The following is a 24,148-nucleotide window of genomic DNA, read 5'->3' as shown; positions in this document are numbered from 1 at the left end:
ACACTCTTTGCCTATGTCGTGTTTCTCTTTTTTGTTTGGGGTCCCTTTCCAGTAGGGTAGCACAGCCCCGGACAATGGGTGACATAGGATCCTTGCTGCAGCTGGGTCTTCCAGAACTAGTTAGAAAAACTCCAAGGATGCCTACGGCGCGGATGCCAAGTTGGCTGGGCGTCCCAACAAGGATGAAGCAGGGCTGGGGACAAGTTAACCGGGCTTTGTGAAGTGGAATAAAGCAAAGTGCTGGTCAGTGCAAAGGGCTGGGTCTGGTGCGGAGACAGTGGTTTTTCCAGCAGCGATTAGGAGCTGCTGAGGGGACATTCTACAGGGAAGATGGTGAGTGGGGGTGGGGGTGGGGTGGGGAGCACGGGTCTTTAAACATTCCACAGTGTGCACCATGGAAAGTCCAGGAAGACAGTCGGGATTTGCACATGGGAAGTGTGAACTTGTACAGTCGGTCCAGCAGAAACCCACTTGCCCTTGGGGAGGGCTGCACGAGGCTCAGTGTGTGGCTGCTCCTGTAACTCCTCCGCCTCATGACAGCAGCTTGTTAAGGCTAATGAACGGCTAAATTTCCTCTGCCAGGATCCGAAGCAGGAATTGCCAGCTTGAGGCTGGGATGTAACAGTTGTTGCTTTCATCGAGAGAGGTTTGGCTCTTGCAGAAGGAGCCGAGTGGCAGCACCAATCTTGTTCCTGAACCATTGTTACTAGTTGTTGTTCTCCCCTGATTAGAAGCTGCGGAGTTGTCCTCTAGGTATTGGCTGCTGGTGTGTGTGTCAGCACATGCAGCCCTCTTGGAGGCTGCTGGAGACGCTCTTGACTTAGGTCTCTGTAACCATGCACCATTGATACATTTTTAGTGTAAAGCATGTCTTGAGTGCATCTTTAACAAGACTGTATCTGAAGAGACTCACTCCATCCATCTTTTTCCTCTTCTTTTTATCCACATGCTAATTAGACCAAAATGTTGCCAGAATTTCATTTTCTGAAATAGTCTCTATTTCACACTGTCAGCTCAGGGGTGTCACATTAGTTGCGTATTAACAACTGTCTAGACAGGTTAGGGAAGGGAATCTGCTGGTTTAGTCAGCCTGCCCGAGGCAGCCCTTGTTTGTGACTGTTAAGCACAACAGTGTCCAAGGGAAGAAATTTGGCTTTATTTATTTCAGCGTTCCCTCCTGATGAATCACACAACTTTGTTTTGGTTCAAGTTTTCAGAGTTAGTAAAGCCCAGCTTGGGGGAAGGCCTCTCTTGAGAAGACCTGCTTTTCTAGATCTGGCTGGGGAGATCTAGGAGAAACTCTAGATCTGCAAGGCACCAGCATGAGCTTGACAATCAGAGGATGCCTTCCATCCATTGTTTCCTCAGAATCCCTTCTGTGCTTCCTTCTCCTTCCTCCTTCCCCCCCCCCCCCCCGGCCCCCTCATCCACCTCTGACCCCACTTACAAGAACATCTAGCTTAGCATCTCTGGCCAGGCAGAGATTTTCACATCCATGTGAATCCACTCCTTGTATCTTACATTGGTCTCCCAGCCCCATTCCAACTACCAGGCATTTCTACCTTAAAGCCTTTGGCCAAATTATGTTAGAAGCATGCTTATTTCAGTTCTTTCTGAAATACAGCTTGTGCGGAGGCACTTAGAAGTGCAACATACCAGTCTCAGGAGCCTTCTGCTCGGAACTCCACAGTCACAGCTGTGAGACATAAAGGTGATGAGGACCATAAGCTAACAGTGATAACGAAAACCTCTAGCTTCTATCTCTTCCTCCCTTCCCCTCCCCAATTCCCCTTGCTGCTTTTGAGTGTAAGGGGTAGTAGTGGTTAAATGCAACTGTTCCAGACCAACCATCAGATGGTGAAATTTTGAGACTCTGCTCAAAACAGCTTGAGAAGGTTGCCACAAAGAACCCCAGGCAGGGGCAAGTTTCCTGATGGTTTGGGATAATCAGTTTGTTAAGGTCAAATGAAGAGTAATTATTAGATCTTCTTCTTAAAATGAATGATATACCTGGACTCAGGAAGATGAGCAAAATATGGAGCTTCCGATAATCTGATTTGATTTCTAGAGAAAGAGTGGCTTCACTGATAAACGCTGGACCATCTGTGCAAATTGAAGATAGACTATTGGGGGATTTTATATTACACTTATGATATAGGATAACTGTCCTTCATAGTCGGTGAGCCTATGACAAAGTAACTGTGACAGGGCTACCTCCTGTCACGGAGCTCATCATCTTGACATTGGATTTTCAGGCAGCGATGCATTAGCCACATGTGGCTCCGATTTTGAAAAGCCTTGCTGATATGCTTTTAAAATCCAAACAGACACCCCACATTAACAGCTCTCCATTCCTGCTCTGACTGCATGCTTAAGCACTTGGCCCAAGTAACATCATCTCTGCCTGTCATATAACTGTAAATTACACTGTGCTTATGTGGTCTATTATTTTATGGAATTCAGCTGACACACAACTCTTAAGGCCTCCAACCTTAAGCTCTATGGAAACATGCAGGAAATTTTCCAAGAGCTGTCTTAGCAAAAGTAGGAAAAAGTCAAGGGTAGGACAGAGGCTGGAGTGGCTTTTAGGATGACATTTGGTGATGGATAAAGGAAGAGAGGTTCTTACACGTTGTGAATTATTTTTAACCCTACTTCTGGTTTGGGAAATAAAAGGCATTTGATACAATACTCTACAAAGACTTAGAATTTTTATGTATTCTTAATAGTGAAACTGCTATTTTGTGAGTGTTGGTCAAATAACAATGTACAAAATCTTACTTGAACTTACCGTTGCTTCACTTCATTGAGGATTATGGCATGTTTATTTAAAAACTCTTATGGAATTATGCTCATTATTAATGCTGATTCACAATTGGCAGATGGGGTCAGTTTCAGGCCTCCCTTCTCCTCGGAGAAAATTTTCCACTGCTACTGGAAACAAATAAATAAATCATAGAACATTCCTCCCTCCTCCCTCATTCCTCCATTGTTTTAAACTAATGGCATACTTGGCTACTGTAAGGGCTGAAGTGTCCCCATAGCACTGCAATTTTATCTTGGTTTCAGGCATCCTGAAACACTTCTTACAAGGGCCTATGGTACGAGGCATCACTAGAGGACAACCTCCAGAAATGTTTGCCTTGCAAGAATAGCTTCATGGTACCAGGGATGAGACTTGGTCTGTAAGGCACATTGCTTCTTCCATGTGGTGATCTTGCATTTGCACTGCCTTCTTCAGGTCTGAGCAGCTAGGTGCTTGTCTTATCCAGAAAGACAAAGCGAACTGTAGGGTCCGTCCATCCGCAGGTTTCCCTCTGTCCCCAATTTTCAGAAACCCTTCTCATGAATTAGAATTTCTTGGCAACAGCACCACCCAGGGAAATTTGTAGACACAAAGGAGCCTTGCTAACCACACGGAAAGGATAAAATAGCTGGCTTTTTTTTTTTTTGTATGTGATTTGTGTGTTCTTCAGTTACCGTAAATCTCTTTATTTGAAACAGTGACTTGATAGATGAAAAAAAAAATTGTGACTGCCACTACTATCCAGCTTTTTGTTACAGGATTCAACCTTTAAATAAATGTAGTTTTAAAGATGAGAGCACATGTGAGTGTAATCAATCACATAGGCTTTCTTTAATAGATTCATTCCCACGTTCATTTAATACATCTTTGTGTAGACTTAAGAGGTTTGAAATTGTCATTCAGTGTACCTGTTTGTAGTTTGGTGTTGCAAAGTGGGTGAACATTCCAATGCAGGTATTTTTACTACATCTGTCCTTGACAGTTGGAAAGAAAGTCACCATTCTTTGTTCTTTGTGAACCTCCCATCCTACCCCCTACCCTGGGGAAAATGAATAGTTGGTGGGGGTCTGTCCCTTTAGGAGACAGAGCAGAAGATGCAGGTGACAATCCTGTCCTGCACTGATTCATGCATAGGGATGAGAGAGACCTCCAGCATTCAGATGTGTGCTCTCTCTTTTCTTTCTCCCAGCGTATTTCTAAATATAAATGGCAGTGGGGGCTCATTAGCCTGGAGAGTGAGGGGGACAGTTTAGAGAGACTCCTAATGGAGCTTTTGATAGCTATTCTCTTAGGGAACTTCAGATTCTCTCACTTCAGAGAATTCCTGTGTTTTAACTTTTTGAGTCCAAGAAAGCAGCGCAAATTTTCTTTCATCACACTTTGTGCCTACTGGGGCAAGAAAACTGCATTTTATTCTGGCTGTTCTCAGCTGGCTTGTGTTGATAGGATAGCTGCTGTGATACCAAATGGGGAGATGGCTCCATCTTTGTAAGTTAAAGTAGTGTGCAAGGCGTGTTTATCACCTTTGCTGGACCCCATAACTGGTGAATGCTGAGAATGCGTCTGTGATTCTGGTCTTTCAGTTAACATCTTTGTTGGTGCTAAGATTTGCTGAAAGTTTAGGACAGCTCCCAAGTTAACTTGAATGGTGCCCAAAGGATGAAGGACAGAGAGTCAATCTCTGATAATCTCTTTGTTTTCCTAAATCAGCTGTGCTTAACATAAGCAAGGGAAAATGTTTGAACCCCTACATGCCAAATATTATCAAGAACAATGAATGGAAAACTCTAGTTAGTGGAACAAGTTACAGTGTCTAATAATAAATCTTAACTTTGACAAAATATAAAAATAGTCCTCCCCCCACCTCCTACTGTCACATAATAGTTTCCTTTTAGAACAGTCAACATAAAAATCATCCTGATTTGGTCCGCTCTATGCAATACTGAAGTGAATATTGCTGATGTTAAAGGATGCTTTTACTCAGGCTTGTCATGAATTTGCTCCTCAGTCACCTTGTCATTTGCTACTATTCATGGGCAGAATTCTTTCTGCTACCCTGAGTTCTTTTTGTTTTCCTCACTTGGACTTTTGTGGACCCTGAGAGCTTGGACCCATTGCATGTGTGTCTTTCACTTTGTATAGGAGCACTTCCCAGCTGCTTCATTCCATCCCAGGCTTGCCATGCAGGTGCTATAACTGAGCATCATGATGCTAATGTCCTCCTACTTAAGATGTGAGTGACTTCTGATTATATGGGGATACCATGTGTGAGTGAACTGCTAGGTAGATCTGTTCACATTTAGTTTGGTTTTCTTTGTATTAAAATGTCACACAATAAGCCATTTCTTAAGCCTTTGTTTGGAGGTGAAAATTGTGTTTGATGATGCAAAGTCCATTGGAATATAATTTGCCCTCTTGGATTTTGACTCTAGCAGGATGAGAAAGCCTGCTCAAAATTAATTAACAGAATAGAGCATTGATAGCCAAAACAAGAAATATTAATGTTGTGATTATGGCTTGTGCCTATTAGTCTCTACTCATGGTGTTACCATCTTGTTTATGAAACATGGTTGAGACTTAACAAGTTCAATTTTGGGCATGTTTTTAGCTAAAAGCAGGTTGGGAGCTGGATAGTTTGTGGACAGATGAGTGTACAGTGTGGCTACATATGCCCGTAATGGCCAGGAAACAGCATCCATGTCTGTGTCATTCGGAAATGATTAGTTAATTAAAATAATTAATGTAGAGCCATATGTGATATCTATTTCTGAATATGAGTTTGTTGACATTTCCTGATTGTCATATTGGAAGACAGGCCCTTAGCCTTGTGCTAAAGCTGGGAACCCTGCACCTTTGAATTTTAGATCAAGAAAGGGTCTTGGTTTCCTCAAAACTAAGATAGCAGAATTGAATCAGGTTAAATGTTAGAATCAGTTAAGGCGTTGAACTCTCCAAGGTCATTCAGCTTGTTGTTAATACTGATGGTTCCAGATCCCACGGCTGTTGCAGTGCCCAAATTAGTTTCTTTCCCATCAGTCCCTTCTGAATATCCTTTGACTCCCACTTTTCATTCTCTGTTTATGAGATTTTTTCCCCCTGAAAAGGAGACAAGAATATCTCTCTTTAACTTTAGAGAGTACTAACACATGAATTTTTGGAAATTGGCTAGGCATTAGTCTAAGCTATTGAATATTTTTTTTTTTTAAAAAAAGCTTACTTATGTGATTTAGTTCTTTCTACTTTTAATGTGCAGTAAATTGGAAAACATAAACTGTATTGAATTTAAAAAAAGTCCTCAGTGATATTCCAGTATTATAAAACTATCATCCATTAATAATAAATGGTTTGGGAGTAAGGAGGGTGCCTTAAGGCATATGTGTAGGGGGTTGGATGGAAGATAGGATTGAGATTTTCTGTAGAAAGCAGAAAATGTGAATTGGCTTTGTTTCTGATATTTTCCAATAAGGGGGGCTGCATGAAACAATCACCTATGTATCAGTTCTTGAAAAAAAAATTGAACTGGGTTTTTGTTGACGTAGTTGTATGGGCAGCAAGGCTATAATGTTTTATAAACTTAAACAAGCACTATTGGAAATGTGGGCTTTAGCCTAGAGTTGGAGAAACTTGGAGCAAACATGGAAGTATCTGGATTTTTTTCCCCGAGCCCCTGAATCCAGTCTCCTGCTGTTGCAGAGTGTGAGAAGCAGTGGTGATGGCTAAAGACATTGGGTGCCTGCCACCCACATGGGAGACCTGAATTGAATTTCTAACTCCCTGCTTTGAACGTAGCCCAGCTCTAGCCCTTGCAGGCATTTGGTTCACTAACCAACAGATATAGGCTGTCTCTCTCTCTCTCTTCCTCTCAAACAATAATAAAAAAATTTAAAAATTTCATGCTGTAATATGCATTTGGGAAGAACCTCAACTTCTGTGAGCTTTTCTTTTTTCCAAAATTATTTGAGAACTTCGTGATGAAGTTGTGTACTTGCCACAGTTACCCTCATGAGAGAAGACAACACAGGACTGTCTTCATGCCTTGGTCACCTACTTTCTGCTTCACCTTCTGCCTTGGTGTCAATGGAAGTATGATAGTGAAATTTTGACATTCATCTCATAGCTCATTCACCTCTGAGATCTTAGAAGTTGAAATCTTCTTCTGAGGGACTGCTTGGTTTCTACAGAGCTCTCACTTGCATTTTCTGATACTTTGCTAGGTTTCAGGTACACCCTCCTCAATTGAAAATAGGGGGCTTACAGTCAAGGATTTGGGGAGTTGTACCACCATCGTGTAGTACAATGTCAAGCTTCTAACTCATAAATTTCTTTCTTGGAGCATTTTCTTTTCTTGGTCTCTTTGTTTTGTTAACATGACTATTCTCATAATCAAGGTCTGACATACCATCTTTGGCTCCTGTTTCTCCCTTTAATAAAAAATTAGATGGAAAAGATCTCATTAGTTGAAATTTTAAAAATAAATTGAAAATTACCACTGATTTGACTTTCAAGATACTTTAACATAGTATTCAAATTCTTGTTTGCTCTCGTGCCACAATCATTCTGGGATTACCTTGCCACTTCCCTGGGTTTTAGTTTCCATCCAAATCTCCTGGTGTAGCCAGTTTCCAAGCTCACAATGGCTTTGTATACATTTAGGATGAGACCCAAAATTATGAGAGTCAGGGTGTTCCTAGAGTAGGCCTATACTCTGGTTTCTCTTTAAATCAAATGAATCTTTCACTTTTAGTAAGAGCAGGCTCTCAAGCAGTTGCAAATTCTCTCCCCTTCTGTGCAGAGTTAGTGGCATACAAATTGGGTGACTGTGCTTTTCTTGCTTCTGTCTCTATGTTATTTCTTTTACCCTTTCCATTTTATCACCTTTCCCCTTCCTGATACAGTGTGTTCAAATTCCACACATCCTCTAACTTTCAGACAATTGCCACATCTTCCAGGACACTTCCTCCCTTGCCCTAAGCCAACAATAGTTGCTACTATTTCTACTCTTGGACATATTATTTTTCATGTTTTTCTAGTGGCATGGTCTTCATTCTCTCTTTATTTCTTCTTTCAGTTGAATTATTTTTCTAATCAGCCTATATCATTTAAGGCAAAATTGATGTCATAATAATTTTGTTAATCAACTCTTAATATATAATCTCTTTTTTTGAGAGTCCTGCACATGGGAGGCCTTCAGTAGTTATTTGAGTTGTATGTTATGACTATGACATAAGGTTTGATTGTGTTTCTAGCAGTGGTTTTTATTCTGGTTACATGAAATATGATTAAATAGGCATTGATTTGGAAGGAGCTTAGGTGTCAGTGTATATGGCACACCTAAGGCTTTGAGTCATTGATCTGCAGAGGGTTAATGGTATATCACACTAATAGGTTCCTAGAACTTCTACTGAAATATTTCATTTCTTGTATATTTTGGAGTCTAAGTATACCAGAGGTTTATTAGGCAGCAGGACAGTGCAAGAAGATGTATTTCATATAATTTCTTTGTTTACAGCATCTGCCCAAGTGTTGCTCATTTTTCTTATTTTGCTCCCTTTCATTTTAATGTGTCTAAGGCAGTCCTATTTGGCTCACAATTCCTGTGACCCACTAGTGATTTGCTTAACCTGGTCAAATTTAATTTCTGGAAACTTTATGGTGTTGAACATGCAACTGCAGCCATGCAAGTATTCCAAACAACTCTTTCTTGGTAGGCCCTTGGCCATGGTTTTTCCACTTACCTCAGTCTGCCCCTTGGATTTAGAAGGCTGGGTATGTACACTACACGTACATCTGTTAAATGATGCCAGATAGGCATTAGTTACCAGCTCTTTATTTCTCTTACTGACCACACTACTTGGAAGTAGAGTCTGTTTATTGAGAATTTCAAAAGAACCATTTTTCTAGTAAGAAGAATAGAAATAGGCTGTAGAAGAATTGCTGCTGAGTACATGGAGGCAAGGAGATGTGTCCACATTCATAGAAGGCTCAGCTCCTGAGATACTGACTGTGGGCATGCAGTGATCTGTACAAAGAAGCCTCAGAAAAACCACTTTTTCAAACTGCGATGTTTGCAAAAATTGTATGTACTGTAGCTGTATCCTTTCATCTATAAACTCTCTTTGATGGGGGTATGGTTGGGAATAGAACATCAGGAGAGGAGCTCAGAGATCAGAGTTGAAGGATACCTTTTGGAAAGCTCAGCCCAGCTGTGAAAATGACAATTAGCCATGAAGCAATTGCCCTGCAAGGGAGTGCCCACCTGCTCCTGACCCTACTGTCACATTCACCTTCCAGAACCAAGTTAGCAGGAATTCAATGGAGTGGTCATGGCCTTGGCACTTATTTTTGGACAGCCGTAGATTTGCTCAACATTCAAAGGAGTGGAGATAGATTCTCTCACTCCTGGCCCCTACCATTGAGGTTTTAATGGTTCTTCATAGCATCACTTCAGACCCTATTAATGGAGGACAGTTCTTCATCCAGTGCTGAGAGCAGGCCTGTGAAGAATTGATTCTTTTAAAAAAAAATATTTATTTCTATAAAATGGGTAATTTTCATATATACTGCAATGAAGATTTAGGATCTTATTGACACCTCTCACCCTATCGCCTCCCACCCCTCTTCTGCAGGTCACTATTGCAGATGCTCTTCAGTGTTAGCCCTGACTTGCTGACTTTACTGTTGCATTCCAAGCTTGTTTATCCCTAACCTGTACATTTGCTTTCCTATCCCAAGGCTTTTGTTTTCCTTAATATAGAGCAAGAGATGATTTCATCAGTGATGAGAGATTTTCCTGTTTGCTTATGAGAACCTAACAAACATCTGTACTGAACATTTATCCTAAAATGCTCATGGTCTGTTTGTTATGGGCACATTGTTTTCTGTAACTAGGGAGAAGGCTGATGTTGCAGAATCTCCCACTCAGAGGCAAGTAAATTGGGGCAGAGGAAGATTAAGCAAGCTGTCTTACTATGGCTGCAAAGCAAATGCATTGCAAAACCGGTGGTAAAATGCACCTTCCTCTTCCCTTTTTCCATATGACGATTCTTCCCATCATCACAATAAGCATCATTATAATATGTGTAAATCAATCGGATACTTCAAAGATGATCTCAGTGGAGCACTTTTTGTGTATCATTTAATTCTTACAACAACCTTGTGAAATGCATATTCTCCTTATCCTTATTGTACAAATGGAAACATTCAATTATGAAACAGTAAAAGGTTAGCTTAACGTTACATGAGTTGAAAGTGGTTGGGTTAAGATCTACTAGGTAGGCCACCTAACAATCCTTCCATATATACTTGATTATATATATGAGCACTTGATTAGGAAGTCAAGGATTGTGGCCAGATAATCACTGGACCTGTATAGATTTGAAGCTCACCAGTCTGCTGTAATGTCTTCAGTGTTCTCATTTGTAAAAGGACTATATTGTGCTAGATACTACTTAAGGTCACAGAATTTTATAGTAGACAAATCACATGGGGTCTTTGAAGTCACATAGAGCTAGAACCTTGAGAATTTATCTCTGTGTCTCATTCATTGACTGTGGAATGAGTTATTAATTTCTCCATAAGAACTAGCTCTGTGGCCTAGTTTTTGGCACATAGTATATACTCAGTAAATGCTCTTTTCTCTCCTAATTTCCCCATGGTTACATTTTAAGATGGCTCTTTCTCTAGGGTCATTGGTCTGTTGAAAAACCCAGTGAGCTCAAAGTGTCCTAAGGAGGCTAACTAATGAAAGGCCAGGAGCCATTGAATGTAGTATTCCTTTTCGTTTCCACAGGAGAAGCTCTGGTTAATGACTTGCACAATAGCATCACTTATTGCCCCCAGAAACTGGCCTGTTTTGGCACTCTTGGAATTTGCTAGACTTGCTCATGCAAATGTTCAAGGTCTTCCTTTTCCTTTCTCTCTAGTCTTACTTATGACTTACTTCCTTTCAATTTTTCCAGCATGCAGTTATTTTTTTTAAGAGCCAGAATTAGGCATATATAGCATAATATAGTGCTGGTTACTACACCTGCCATTTCTGCCTCACCTGATGACTGAGCCTACAGCAGCTTATCAGAGTGAATCAGGTTTTATGAGATCTATAAATATCTCAGATAGGATTTTTATTTCATTTTCCCCCTTCAAATAAGACATAATGGAAACGCTCTCACACACAAGGAATATTCTTCTTGTGATAAAGGAAGGTGTTTTGGAATTGGCCTCTGAAAAGCCATAATTTGATGGAGTTGTTGATATTGGGAGTTTTATGGGGGAGGGAGAAGAGTCATGCATATGCTGCTATAAAATTCAAAGATTATTTCTTCATATGAAAGGTTTAGCTCACCACCTATAGAGAGATTTATTTCAGGGAGTGCCAGCACTGTGTGATGACTGCATTCCCTCCTTCTGTGGACTGTGTATTTGTGCTTTCTTAGACACACAGAAACCAGGGGAGGAAAGCTGCATTGGTTAGCAGGGGGTAGGTTCCCCCGAAGGGACTTTTCCAATTCTTTGTCTAGTCTCTTTCCAGCACCTCTTGGGGAAGGATGGTCACATGCTTCCCTACACTTCATAGACTTCCCCAAGAATATTTCATATGACTCAGTGAGATTTCATTCCCCCACCCTGGCGTTGTGCTTACAATAAATATTCTTGAGCTTACTCATTTTCTTAATGCATGTTAACCAAAGAGTTCTCCTTGCCTTGCTCTTTAAGGAAGGAATACCAAAAAGAAGCCATGAACATATGACTTTCAAATGTGTAGTTTAAGAAACAAACTGTAACGCAAGTGTTTGTGTGCCTCTCTTTTCCTGTTTGTAAAGTGGAAAAAATCAGCTCCTTTTGCCATTTCTTATTCAACGTAGGGACAGATTTAACTATAAGAAGTGGAATACCTGACTCCCTGACCACTTTGTTGCTTATTTTCAGCATGCTCTTCCTCTGTGTTTTTCTTCCGTTCCCAGGAGCTCTTTCTTTAACTGGATGAACATTTAATTTATTCTTGAAATTAAAAAAAAAAGAAATGTAACTGAGTACATCTGAACTGAGGGGCATGCAGAAGACTTTGGCCTTAATGTCATTTTCCGTTGTTGTTGTTTTGTCTTTTTCTCCCTGTGTAATATAATCCCAACACTTGGCTCTTTTCCCTACACCGGCTGCTGTGTGCCTAGCCTCAAAGGATGCGGTGCTGCTTCTTGGGCCCCCCTGTCCCTCCTGCACATGGTGCAACCAACCGCGTTACCGACAGTGTGATTGTCAGGGACAAAAACAGGAAGTTCCTATGCCAAACTGACTTCAAGAGCTGTACTATTTGGTCACCAAGCAGATGTTCATCATCTTTATATCTCAAATATTTTAAATCTTTGCTATAGTCTTTAATTAACTTTGTTTCCACTGTTTCCAATCATTTCATGTGTGATCTCTGACCCAGTGAGCGCACATTTGGGTTTGTGCATCCTGCATTAGTGGCACCTGAAGGCACCTTTCCCTTCTAAAAAGCTGTGATTTGGGGCTACTTCTATTTTTCCATCAGTGTCAAGCTGGCTTCTTTTAGCTGTCATCCAGAATCCATTTTCATTTCTTTTTCAATTTTTCTGCCTTGTTGAATGTCTTTGTTTGGAATTCTATTTCATAAAGCAATTTCCAAATTGCATCTCACTTTTTCCTAGTCATCCAGGTTCTGTTGTGGATCATCGAAATCTGGGATGGAAAAGACCATCTGGTTTGCCCCTCCCCCGCCTGGGCTGAACAGTTGCTTAGAGCGTGTTCATTCCTTATTGGTATTTGTAATATTTTCCAACTTGGATGCTGACTCTGATTCTCCTGAGCTTGCAGCTTCTTCTTGGTCTAAAAGAAAGTGTTTTTTTTTTTTCCCTTTATGTGATATTTCTCATTAACAAAATGACTTCTTGTTAGGATTTCTTTGACCACTCCTAAAGACCTAACTGGACAATTATGGGAAGAATTCCTTTGTGTGGATGAAAAATATGTGACCAGTTCTGAGTTTTCTTAGTCTAACATAGAAGCATGCTGTGAAGAATTCCATAAACTGCTTTAACTGACTGCTTTCTGTGGAAGTGGGTTTTGTATGACCTGTTTTGTGGAGAAAGTAATGCTTTTGGTGTGACGAAGTCTAAGGTATTATAATAAAATGCTTGCCTGGATGTCAAGTAATTTGTGTTCTTGCATTGTAATACTGCCAGCAAAGCGCTTGGCCTTCAATGTCTAATGCTCTCAGGATGTGATTCTACATTAGGGGTATTTAAAAAAAATATTCTTTTCTATTGGCTTTCTTATGTTATGGAGGACATCGTTTACTTTGACCAGATGGTGATGTTCAGGGTCATTCTTTTCCTGCTAAGCATTTCTTTGAATTAGTTAATACTGGGTGTTTCTAGTGTTTTTTTCTCCTATTTTTCTCTAAAACATTTCTGAGTGCTACATAAAGGCTCAGGGTCATTATTGTGTGTGTATGTGTGTGTTTAAAAAAATAGTAACTTTATCTTATGAGAAAAGTCAGCTATTGTTATTTCTAGAAAGGAGGAAAGAGCAAGAAAACAATAAGTAAAGAGAAAAAGAAAAATTAAAGGAAAAAAGAAAGCTTAAGGAGGTAGTGCATGACCATAGAATATCCTCACACAAATGGTTTTCCTGCAAAAAAGAAACAGAATGCAAATCATTTGTCCTCCCACCAAGATGTGCCTGCTTGGTTTTTCCTCCTGCTTTTGCATTCATGAGCTTGTATTGGTGTCTGTTATTCACACAGATTAGGATTTTATAAATATTGAAACTCCATGAACTCCAGACATTTTATTCTATTCCCTGTACCACCACCCACCCCACTCTACCTCAGTTTTTTAGGTAATCTTCCTGAGCTCTAGAGATCATCATTTAGGTCCAAGGTTCACATTTGTGAACTCCTTTGCAATATTTTAAACATATTTGCATGTTAGCATAAGGGATAGTGCAGCATAGCTTAGGGTATTGGTCTCCAGGTTTTCAGCTGTATAACACATAGTCACCTTGACAATTTTGTTTCCTTTTCAGTTTTAAGTCCTTCTAATTCAAGGTGGTAGAACCAGCTTTGTTGTGACATGTCATTTATATCTTGCTAAGACTTGATGTCTTAGCAAGTCCCTTCTTCCTACGTTCCCTCTCTCCTTTCTTCCCTCCATTTTTTTAAGAGACTCAGACCTTTTTAAAGGCAAACATCTAGTTTTAAATTAATAAGATTGTTTTGATTTTCTTGGTTTTAATTTTGTGATTATCTTCTATTAATCACTATTTGCAGAAATATAACTTTAAATGACTTTAAATGACATACAGGCTTAAAATATAATGCCTTAATGAGATGATTAAAACATGAAAATCATAGATAAAATAACATACAATTGGGATGCTGCTTTGGTTAAAATATAGAAGGTGAAATTAAAGTTTGAAAAACACTTGTGTCATGGAAAATTCAAGGAATTTGACAGAAAATCTAGAATTTAGCACTGACTTTATTTCCAGGGCAAACACAGAACTGAATTTTCACTTCTACAATATAGGGATTTTAATAATATGGCTGTTACTATCAAATGATTTATGGCTATAAAAGTGCCCATATAAGCTGTCACAGCATTATTCTCTTCTGTCATAAGGAAGGTTTTATTCTAAGCCTTCCACTATCACTTCTTGTTGGTTTGCTTCCTCTTTCCTGTTGTTTTCTGAGTCAGAATCTGGGAGTCTCTGATTTATTAAAATGGAGTTGTTACTTGTGCTTTGGTGCTGGCACTGAAGATTTTCCTAGTGGTTGTCTAAATAAGGGCATATAATTTACTAACATCGTTTGTGTGTTTTGCTGTGTGTTAACTTTCAACTAGACTTTTTGAAAATATGCACTTGGTATATGACGTGTCCAAGTGTCTGGGTAAAGTTTTTTTTTATCTTAAAAAATACATTGTTGATAATATGATTTTCTACCACACTCACAAAGCACTGTGTGCATTTATATGTGAATGTGAATGTGTGGTGGTGGCATGCAGGGATGAGGAGGTGTGAGTTTGGGTGGAGGTGAGTACCAAAGGGGCAGTTGTCTTCTAAAGGGGAAGTCCTTGTGTCTAAAATGACTCATTAGCAATGCAGTGTCACATGCATTGCTTAGATGGTGGAGAACTGGGGAATTCCCTGCATAGGAAGTCCTGGAGTTGCCAAGACCTCTAAGTCTTTGTTTTTGTACCATGATAAGATTGAGAAACTACATCTTGTTCCACTCAGGGACATGGACTTTTATCCTAGCCTGTCTTTACCTGGATAAGAGGTAGCTGTAGACTGGAAGACAGGCTGAGCTCTCACACACAAAGATCACTTTGCGTTGACCACATCTGATAAACTCTTCTCCTTTAGATGCTTGAGCTATGTGTTGCTTCCAGCAGGTCCCACATTGACAAGAATTTGAAAGCTTAGGTGTCAGGTAAAAGTCCACCCCAGGAGCAAAGCTTGAAATGAGAGCACATCTGTATTTCTGTTCGGGAGACTCTCTCTGGATGTCTTTTACTCCTGTGACTGGCAGTAATGGTGTATGCACATTGGACAGTACCTCCACTGGACACAGAGTAAACACAACAGAGCCAGGATGAATTGGTGGCAGCTTCTTGGTTGATGAACATCATTTGCAGAACAGTTGTAGGCAAGTCTGGGATGTGGGCCCAAGAGGCCCCTTCCTCTGTCTGAGTCTGGCAACTCTGCCAAACCTCCATGGAGTATGAAAATGTACAGCTTACCCAGAAGACAAAGGCAGAGCCTCCTGCAGAGAAGGGAACAGCTTGAAGTGGGGGTGTTGCTTGCAAATTATTTTAAAATTTTTTCTCTCCAGAAAATTGTTGAAGATGCATCTCAGAAAGGAAAATGTACTAATTTTCTTTTTCTTGACTCAGAACATATATATATATATATACACATATACACATACATATATATGTATATGTATGTATATACAAGTATTTCAGATAGAAGCCTAAATATTCATTAATAGTTGATGGTAGAGACGGGACAGAATGCCTTTTCTGTTTCAGTGTTTTCAATTTCTGTGTTTGATCGTTACTTTTTATTTTTTAAGAACAATCTGGGTCATAGAATGATAGATGAACCACTTACATTTTCCTATGTTTGTATTTTTTAAAGTTGTGTATGCTAAGTTAAAAAAAAAAAAGAAAACCTCCTGAGAAGATCGGTGAGTTGGACCACTAGCAGTTGTCTTTAATAATAGTACAATTTCTGTCTGTTTCATGGGGATATAAATATACCCTACTTCTCTCTTACTTGAGAAAATAGCTTTAGGAAGCAGAGAGATGGTCTCTTCTAGCCCCTGGGCTGTGCCTCTAGTGGCATGTGTCTGTTGCATAGAGTGGCAGCAGATTGTCCTACCCATCTACTTGGGTCTCATCAGGCCATCATGTCCGGTTCCCATAATGCTTGCTTCCTGTATGGAAGGGGACAGAGTAAAGCCTTCACGGAACTCCTCCTGCTACCCAAACCTTTTTTCAATTCTTCCAGTGTCACTAAGCACTTTCTCTCTTGTGCATAAGCCTTAGTTGCAGTATATCCTGTTTAGTATTTACTATTAGGAGCTGGTGGGCCCTTGGAAAAGGGCACACAGGAAGACAAAGATTGCCTCTAGGACAATGAAGACCTGGAAATAAGGGCAGTTTCTAGAAGAGAAAGGGGAAGAAAAGGAAGAGAGAAGAGTCACTGAAGGAAGAGGAAGGAGCTGGTGTGCAGACAGACAGTAGCAGTGGTAGCTTTACATTGCTCTGATTCATGGAGCAGGGTAGGGGTGGCTAGTGAGTATTGTACCAGGTTTTATTGTTGAGGACCATCAGCCAGAGGTGACTGGGAGTGGTCAGGATAGGGTTGTACTCTACAACATATACATATAAATATATATTTTCCCTAAAATATATTAAATTTTCCAATCTCACTACAAGTGAAACTGGAGAGAACTCTGGAGAACATAGACTCTTAACTTTTTCGGGTGGAGAGAAGAGAACAGAGCAGGGTTTTTCCTAAACCGCCATGAGTTTGGAGACTTAACTTTATTTATATATCCATCTACTTGCCTGTTCTTGGTTGCTTTCCATCAGAACAGTTACTTAGTATTGAAGTTAACTGGAGACAAAGAAAGTAGAATGATCACACTCCTTCATAATAAAATTGGATTCTCAGGAAGCAAGTAGAGAATGCTTAATTTTGTGGTTATAATCCACTTCTCGTCCGTGATTTCTTTTTTTCCAATCCATTGAATTGTTTTCTCTCTTCCCTGTTTTCTTTTCCCTCTTCCTTTCCTGAGACCTGGAGTTTGATGTGCTAAGTACTGGGCTAGGTACTAAAGATGCTTATCTAAACACATTGCCATGCTCCAGATTCTGTGTATAATGTTGGCATTGAATAAATGTATTAGGCTAAATATCCTCTTAATTTAATTTTTTAAATTTAGTTTATTTGAAAGAGTTATACACACAGGGAGAGAGGAAGAGGGAGACAGAGAAGGGAAGAATCTTCCATCTGCTAGTTTGTTCCACAGATGCCCACAGTGGCCATGGCTGGGCTGGGCTGAAGCCAGGAGTTTCTTACAGGCCTCGCATGTGGGTTCAGGGATCCAGCCACTTGAGCTATCTTCTGCTGCTTTCCCAGGTGTATTGCATGGAACTAGATTGGATATGGATCAGCCCAGACTTGAACCAGTATTCTTATGGGATGCTAGCATTCCAAGTGGCAGCTTTATCTGTTATACTGCTATGCCACAACATTGGCCCCCCAAATTTGTTTATTTATTTGAAAGGGAGAGACAGAGAGATGGGTATCGATCTTATATATGTTGGTTTGCTCCCCAAATGGCTCCAACAGCCAAGGCTGAGCCAGGCTGAAGTCAAAAACCTCATATTCCACATTGGACTCTCCCATGAGTAGTAATACTCTGCTTTCCAGGTGAAGTACCAGGGAGTTGTCTTGTAAGGTTGAATAGCTTGGGCTTGAACCTGGTACTACAGCATGCGATGTGAATATTGTAAACAGCAGCTTAACATGTGGTGTCACAATGCCCACCATTTGTGACTGCAGATAAAGAGTGTCACGTTGGTATGATGCATTTACAACCTTTGCCCTGGAAGAGCCTCCTGACATGACTTGCTGGCAAGTTTGGAAATTTATAACCAAACAGCTACTCTTTTGCATTCAGGGTTTAGTTGGTCTCTAGCTTTGCCTTTTTATTCCACTGTGGCAACTGCAAGACTAGGGCCAAGATGTTTCCAGGAGCCTCTCAGCATACTCCAGGTTCATCTGTTGAGTTGCACAGCAGTTGCCTCCCCAGAGTTAAGACTTTAATGAAGTATCCATTCCCTGGGAGCCAGCCTGCCCATCCCCTACTCCTTTTTCACTAAAGCAGAGCCCGAAGTCCCCTCTTATGATATTGCAGAGTTAATAATGCTGTTCTATTGATTTTGTGAGCCTCTCCGTCACGGAGGATGCATGGGGGATGGTCTGAATGCTGGCAATGTTCTTCCAACTCTTTCCAGCCCTGGAGCTTTTGTTTTGAATCAGGAAGCTTGGACCTGGGCTGAATTTGCAAAGGTCAAATGTGCCTGCACATTTTGTTCTTAATGAGGGAGGCTTGCCCTGGAGCCCTCAATGAACTCTGGCATGGAACCTGAGCAGGAGCAGTAGGCCCTTTACAACCAGATCCGATGTGCCTGGCACCCCCTGGATAAGGGCCTCAAGGAGCATTGAAGGGTTGTTGGCTGGGAGCATGTGGTCGCAAATGCCTGGCTAGAGGAATGGGTGAGGTTTCCTCTTTGCTTAGAAAGCCAGAATAACATCAACAGAATTGGAATGCAAAGGACAAAAACATACGTAGGATCTGAACCTTCAGTTCTCTCATTAACAAAACATTTGACCATGTTTAATAGAGGAATTTATTAAAGCTTATTTTTGGTGGGAAATCTTTTTTTTTTAATCTCATCTCATTCTTCCTTTCATTAATCTTCTCTTCCATGATTTCTTCTTTTTCTACTTCAGATTTTACTTTAAACCTCATCTACTGGCCTGTGGAGAACTGATATTTCTTTAATTTGATGAGAGAATTTCTTAACTCATTGTTGACCTTTTCTACTTTATTACTGGCAGCACAGAGCTGGAGTTACTATTGTGCTTGATTCAATAGCATTATTTTTTTAGCTAAAGAATTTTGGGGGGTAACATTTCTTATATTTTTTGTGGTTGCTTTCATTTTGTGCTTTATTATGCATGTGCTTTTTAGCTGAGAGGGTGGATCTGAAAATGCTTCCAATGGTTTTCCTAAATAATTTAGCGCAGGAATATTACAGGGGCATGTTAGTATGACTACTGCGCATTGTAACCATTCACTAAATTATTACCAAGAACCTAGAGAAGTGGCTGTTGCCTTTAGTAAGCAAATGTACTGGCAGAGCTGAGCCCAGAGCAAAGCAATGCCATTGCTAACCAAGAATACTTGATGTGTTCTAGGCATTCACATTGTATTTTCTCAGTAACAGTCCCATGAATAAGAGCACCCAAACTGCTCATTCCTTTCCAAAACATAGTCAGGCTTTCTTGTTTCCACACCCTTACTCATGTCTGCTGATTCAATATGCTTCTCTCTACTTGATGAAAGCTCACTTGTCTGTCAAGGTCTAGGTCAAATGTAACTTCACGTAGCATCTCTGATCTCTCCTTCTCTATGTTCCCATAGCACTTTATTCACTCTAGTCCTTAGTCACACATTTAACACAGTACTTTTAATTGTATGTATTTCTACCCCTTACTTGTATTCTTGAACACCTTGTAGGCAGGTGTTGGGGCATAAGGGCTCCTGAGGTTCCTGGAGCAGTATCTTATACAAAGTGGAAGCTCAGGGAATGATTGTTGGATTAATGTAAAACAAGCAAAACACACAGTCCCCGCCTTCGCCCCCCCTCAGGGCCAACACTGTTCAAACAGGTAGAGCATGTTTATGCTAGCAGACAGTTCTTTCTTTTTGATTGTCATCCTGGTGGCCATATCTCCAAATCTAGACGTGGAGAAGAGCATTCAGTGAGAAAAAAAAAACAGTATCTGTTATTGAGATTTTTAAATAATTCATTTAAGGAACATTTATTGAGCAAATGCTGATTGTACCAAATACTGTGGTAGGTCCAGGAGGAACTTAAACTTGGTGACAGGCCTGAAAGCTCTTGTGTGTTTGTCATAGCTCTTGGTGCCTTTTGCTTGACAATGAAGAGGGTCCGCTCTACAGATCCCTTGTTCTTTTGTCAACATTTTTTTCTTGAGAGGGGAAATTTCAAGCTGAGTGGCACTGAGCAAGAGAAGGTAAGCGCAAAGCTCATCAAAGTGCTGGTCATTTGCTGTTTCATCCCGCTTAGTCTTTCCTCCAATAAAGGATTTCATAGGAAAACTCTGTTGGAGATAGGGCTTACTTACCTCTCCCCCGCTGGAAGCTACACTAAGAGACAAACTTTGAAGCTTTCTAATAATTTGGGTCTGCAAGGGAGGGAGCTCCCCTAATATGCCTGCAATTCTCCCTTCGTTTCTTTTTGTCTGTAGAACACAAATCTCAAAGTGGTACCCGTGGCCCCAGCTGGCTTTACACACTCTGGTTTCTCAGTATTAACTACCAGTATTTTAGAAATCCTAGAGATTTCACTTAAGCTGCATGGAATGCTGGCCTCTTTTAAAAACTTTGCAACACTGTACCTCCATTTGCCCCATGGTTTCAGTGAGCTGGAGATGTGTGGCAACTTCCCCTGTTAGTCCTGTAGCAACTTCCCCATTTTACCAGTCTCCTCCTTTCCTCATTATCATGTTCCCTGTTTCAGGATGTGTCAAAAGCAGGGTTTTTTTTTTTTTTTGTATGTATGTTGTTCCCCTTGCTGCTTGTATTTGACTCTGTAAATTCTACCCTGATTTTACTAGTAAAGGTGTTATTTCCAGAGGAAAGCATCCTTAGAAATGATACCTGCATGCTCTAGGACTCCAAGGTTAGCCATGTGGGACTAAGTGATTGGGCACAAGCTGTAGCTCAGAGTTCTGTACTTTTAAAACCCTCAGAAACATGGCACTTGTAGATTCAGAGGGATCAGAGTCGTGCATTTCATCTTGTCCATGCTTTGCTTCCTTTAACAAGCAAGATTTTGTCATGAGACATTTTTTTTTTTTACATTCAAAATCAGAGGATTTCCATAGCATTAGAAGAGAATGTTTATGTCTATTGTGTTCATGGACGTGGAGAAATCAAGACCTAAAGAGGTGATTCAGAGACATGCACAGGGTTGATTCTGTGGGTGGGGCTGGCAAAAGTTCTTGTGATTTTGGTCTGTGTTTTCACAATTACTCCACCTTGACTTAGATTTTACCTACTTAGTAAAAGTTGAAAAGTTCAAGGATTTTTATTAGGTAAGAATGCTTAGACATACCCCTTACAAAAAAAAAAAAGCTAAAATTAATGGATTTTTTTTTCCAAAGATGGCCTCCATCACCATGAATTTCTGCACCACAATAATTTCACCACTGTTGTCCTTCTTTCATCTGCCCTGCTGGATCACTGGAGACAAAACACTTTCAAATTAATGTCTCCATTTCACATGAGGAACAGTGCCAAGAGTTAATTTTGTTCTGGAGCTGATGTACTTCCCAAGGCTTGGTGGACACTTGTGGTTAGAGGTGTGTCGTGATGAGACACAGCTATGGAATCCAGGATTTTTAAACAGGAATGAGATACTTGCTCATCTGTTTCTCATTGTTCTGTTTTTTTTTTTCCTCCTTTCTTACTACTTCTAATGCTTGTGTTTTTTCTTATTGCATTTTCAATTTGAATTTTGAACAAAAGGATGATTGATAATACTGGTGCAGAAAATGAGCCAAGAAACACTTCTGAAGGACACTGTGGGGGAAGGTGTGGGATCTTGTTTAGTCAAACTTGTGTTTTTATATTTATTTAAAATCAGATTTTTTTTAATGTTGAAAGACAAGTTTAAACTCTTGCTTTTAAACTTTGCTTAGACAAGTGTAAATTCTTGCTATGAACTCCAATATCAATGTATTTGCACTAATCAAATACGCGAACGGCATTTTAAATAAACTGTATGTGTGTTTATTTATGTTAGCTTAGCTTGGATATTTTATTTACCTATTTATTTATCTGAAAGACACAGAAATGAGAGAGATGTACACATAGATGAAGAGATTGCCCATTTGCTGATTGACTCCTCAAATGCCCGAAACAGTGAGGACTTGGCCAGTTCAAAGCCAGGACTTCGAGGGGACCCAGCTGCTTGAGCTATCACCTGCTGCTTTCAGGGCGAACATCATCAGAAAGCTGCAGTCATTCCACCCAAGCACTGCACAGTGGGATGCACACCTCCCAAGAAGCAGCTTACCTCACATAAGCATTAAGCTTAGTACAGATCCTAAAAAGTGATAACTAGTTCCATTTATTTTTGTTTTACATTACACTCAGCATTGTTTTGTTTACTAAGTTAGGTTCCTTGTAAATAGGATGGATATGTTAATCCTTGTTGCTCATGTAGTCTCACAGGGAGACTCCCAGGTATGACATGATGTGACAAAGATTGATAAACATTTTCAGATGGTTTTCTCATTGAAATTTTCTGTTGAAAAAAAAAGTATATGGCATTTTCATGGAGTGAATTGGAAAAGTCCCAGTTTCACTTGGCTTTTGTAGTAAATAATTTGTTCCTGTTTCTGTCTCTATTTTCAAGAGAAAATGAGAGATTCCTGTAGATCTATGATTCAGTAAGTTGTGGGTTGAAACCTTAGGTGTGTTTTTAAGAACTCTGTAGATAAAGCATGCCTTTTTTGAAGCAGTAATATTTCATTCACATAATTAGGAACTCCTGGTAGCATGGATGTCACTTTCATTTCATTTTTTTTAAGAAGCACATGCAAAGAGGATCTCAAGTTATTGAAGATCAAGCCAACTATGACCACCTTGTATGGCAGTTGCAGACATAGACATAAACATCAAAAATGTCTTCTTAATTAAGGTGGTGGCTCTGCTGGGGCTCACATTCCAGAATTCTCAGTAGAGAAAACATGTTTTCTTTATAGGGGAGTTTTATTAGCAGCAATGTTCCGGTATGTAGTTCAAGTTAATTAATGATGTAGTCACAGTGGTGTCTTGCCACAAGGTTTATTTCAGTAAGTAGGGCACTAGGAAATCGCATTGGCGTATCTTGTCATGCCGAAAAGGAATTCTTAATTTGGACCATTAAAATACATTTCCATGAGAACTGTCAAAGAGATAGTTTGAGAATTCTTCATGTGAATATTGTCTTGGATTAAGAATAAATTCATCATAAGCTGTGAGTGACAGATGTAGTGGTTTCCAGGAGAATATGTTGTTCTTAGATTTTTTTGTTGTTGTTGTTGAGTTAATGGAGACCTCAAAGACCCAGACCACCCATTAGTTCTGGTGGAGTTGATCTCCATTGCACAAGGAGATTATGACCAAAACTCACCTTTTCCCATGAGAATTTTTATTAATTTTAGACCACGGTAGTTATCTTAAAACTTAATTTGTGTTGTGCAAATGTAGTAACCTTCCTTTGAGGTTGGAACAACAAAGCAACTGGATTGGAAATTAGATTTCCCTCTGTATGCTGCTGATGTAGTTCTCATTCCATTGGGAGTTCCCCTTTACATGGGCTGATGATTTCCTTGAAACTGTATGGAAATTGGTTCAGACAGGAGCAAAGGGGAAAGGGAATGTCAGTGATGATTCAAATTAGTGTCTCTTCTTCAATGAAAGTCTGGTGTGTCATCCTCTATCAGTGGAACCACCCGAGGTAAAGGGAGGTGCCCGAGCTACAAGAATCCAAGGACTTGATTTTTTCTCTGATGAGGTTGGGTTGAGTTATTCATTTGAAATTTTGTAATGTGATTCATAATTGGACCAAACAGTGTTACTTTTCTTTACATGAAAGATACACATCTTTTACTTTTTCCATCACTTTCCCCCAGCCAGAATGTGAAAGATTCTTAACTGCTTAACATAAGGAAGAAGAAAGCAAGCCACCTTATGTTTCTGGGAACAAGAAGGTTTAGAGAAAGGCTTCAAGAACATATGAAAATATGCAGGTATTGTTTGTTAGCAGAAAATTTTTAACATAAAAAATGATTGGGAAAAATCTATACTTCATTGCAAGTGGCTTGCACAAACTGTCTCTTTGTCATATAGAAACCCTGTGCAACTTATATTCAATATTTTCACCCCCAGCTCTTGCTTGGTTCAAACGCCATACCCTCTTAATTGGATTTTGGCTCTCATCCAAT

At 40.0% G+C, this 24,148-nt stretch overlaps 1 protein-coding gene across 2 annotated transcripts in view; it reads left to right on the top strand.

Moving 5' to 3' along the window:
• KLF7 (Kruppel like factor 7) overlaps positions 1 to 24,148 on the top strand; it is a 93,032-nt gene that overhangs the window by 1,136 nt on the left and 67,748 nt on the right. The gene's annotated exons all lie outside the window — the stretch shown is intronic.

The sequence above is a fragment of the Ochotona curzoniae genome, unplaced genomic scaffold, assembly GCF_017591425.1.
Source record: "Ochotona curzoniae isolate NIBS_2020 unplaced genomic scaffold, NIBS_Ocur_1.0 contig_4148, whole genome shotgun sequence".
Lineage (NCBI taxonomy): Eukaryota > Metazoa > Chordata > Mammalia > Lagomorpha > Ochotonidae > Ochotona > Ochotona curzoniae.
Note: the sequence above shows the minus strand (reverse complement) of the source record. Positions and strands in the feature narration are given on the sequence as shown.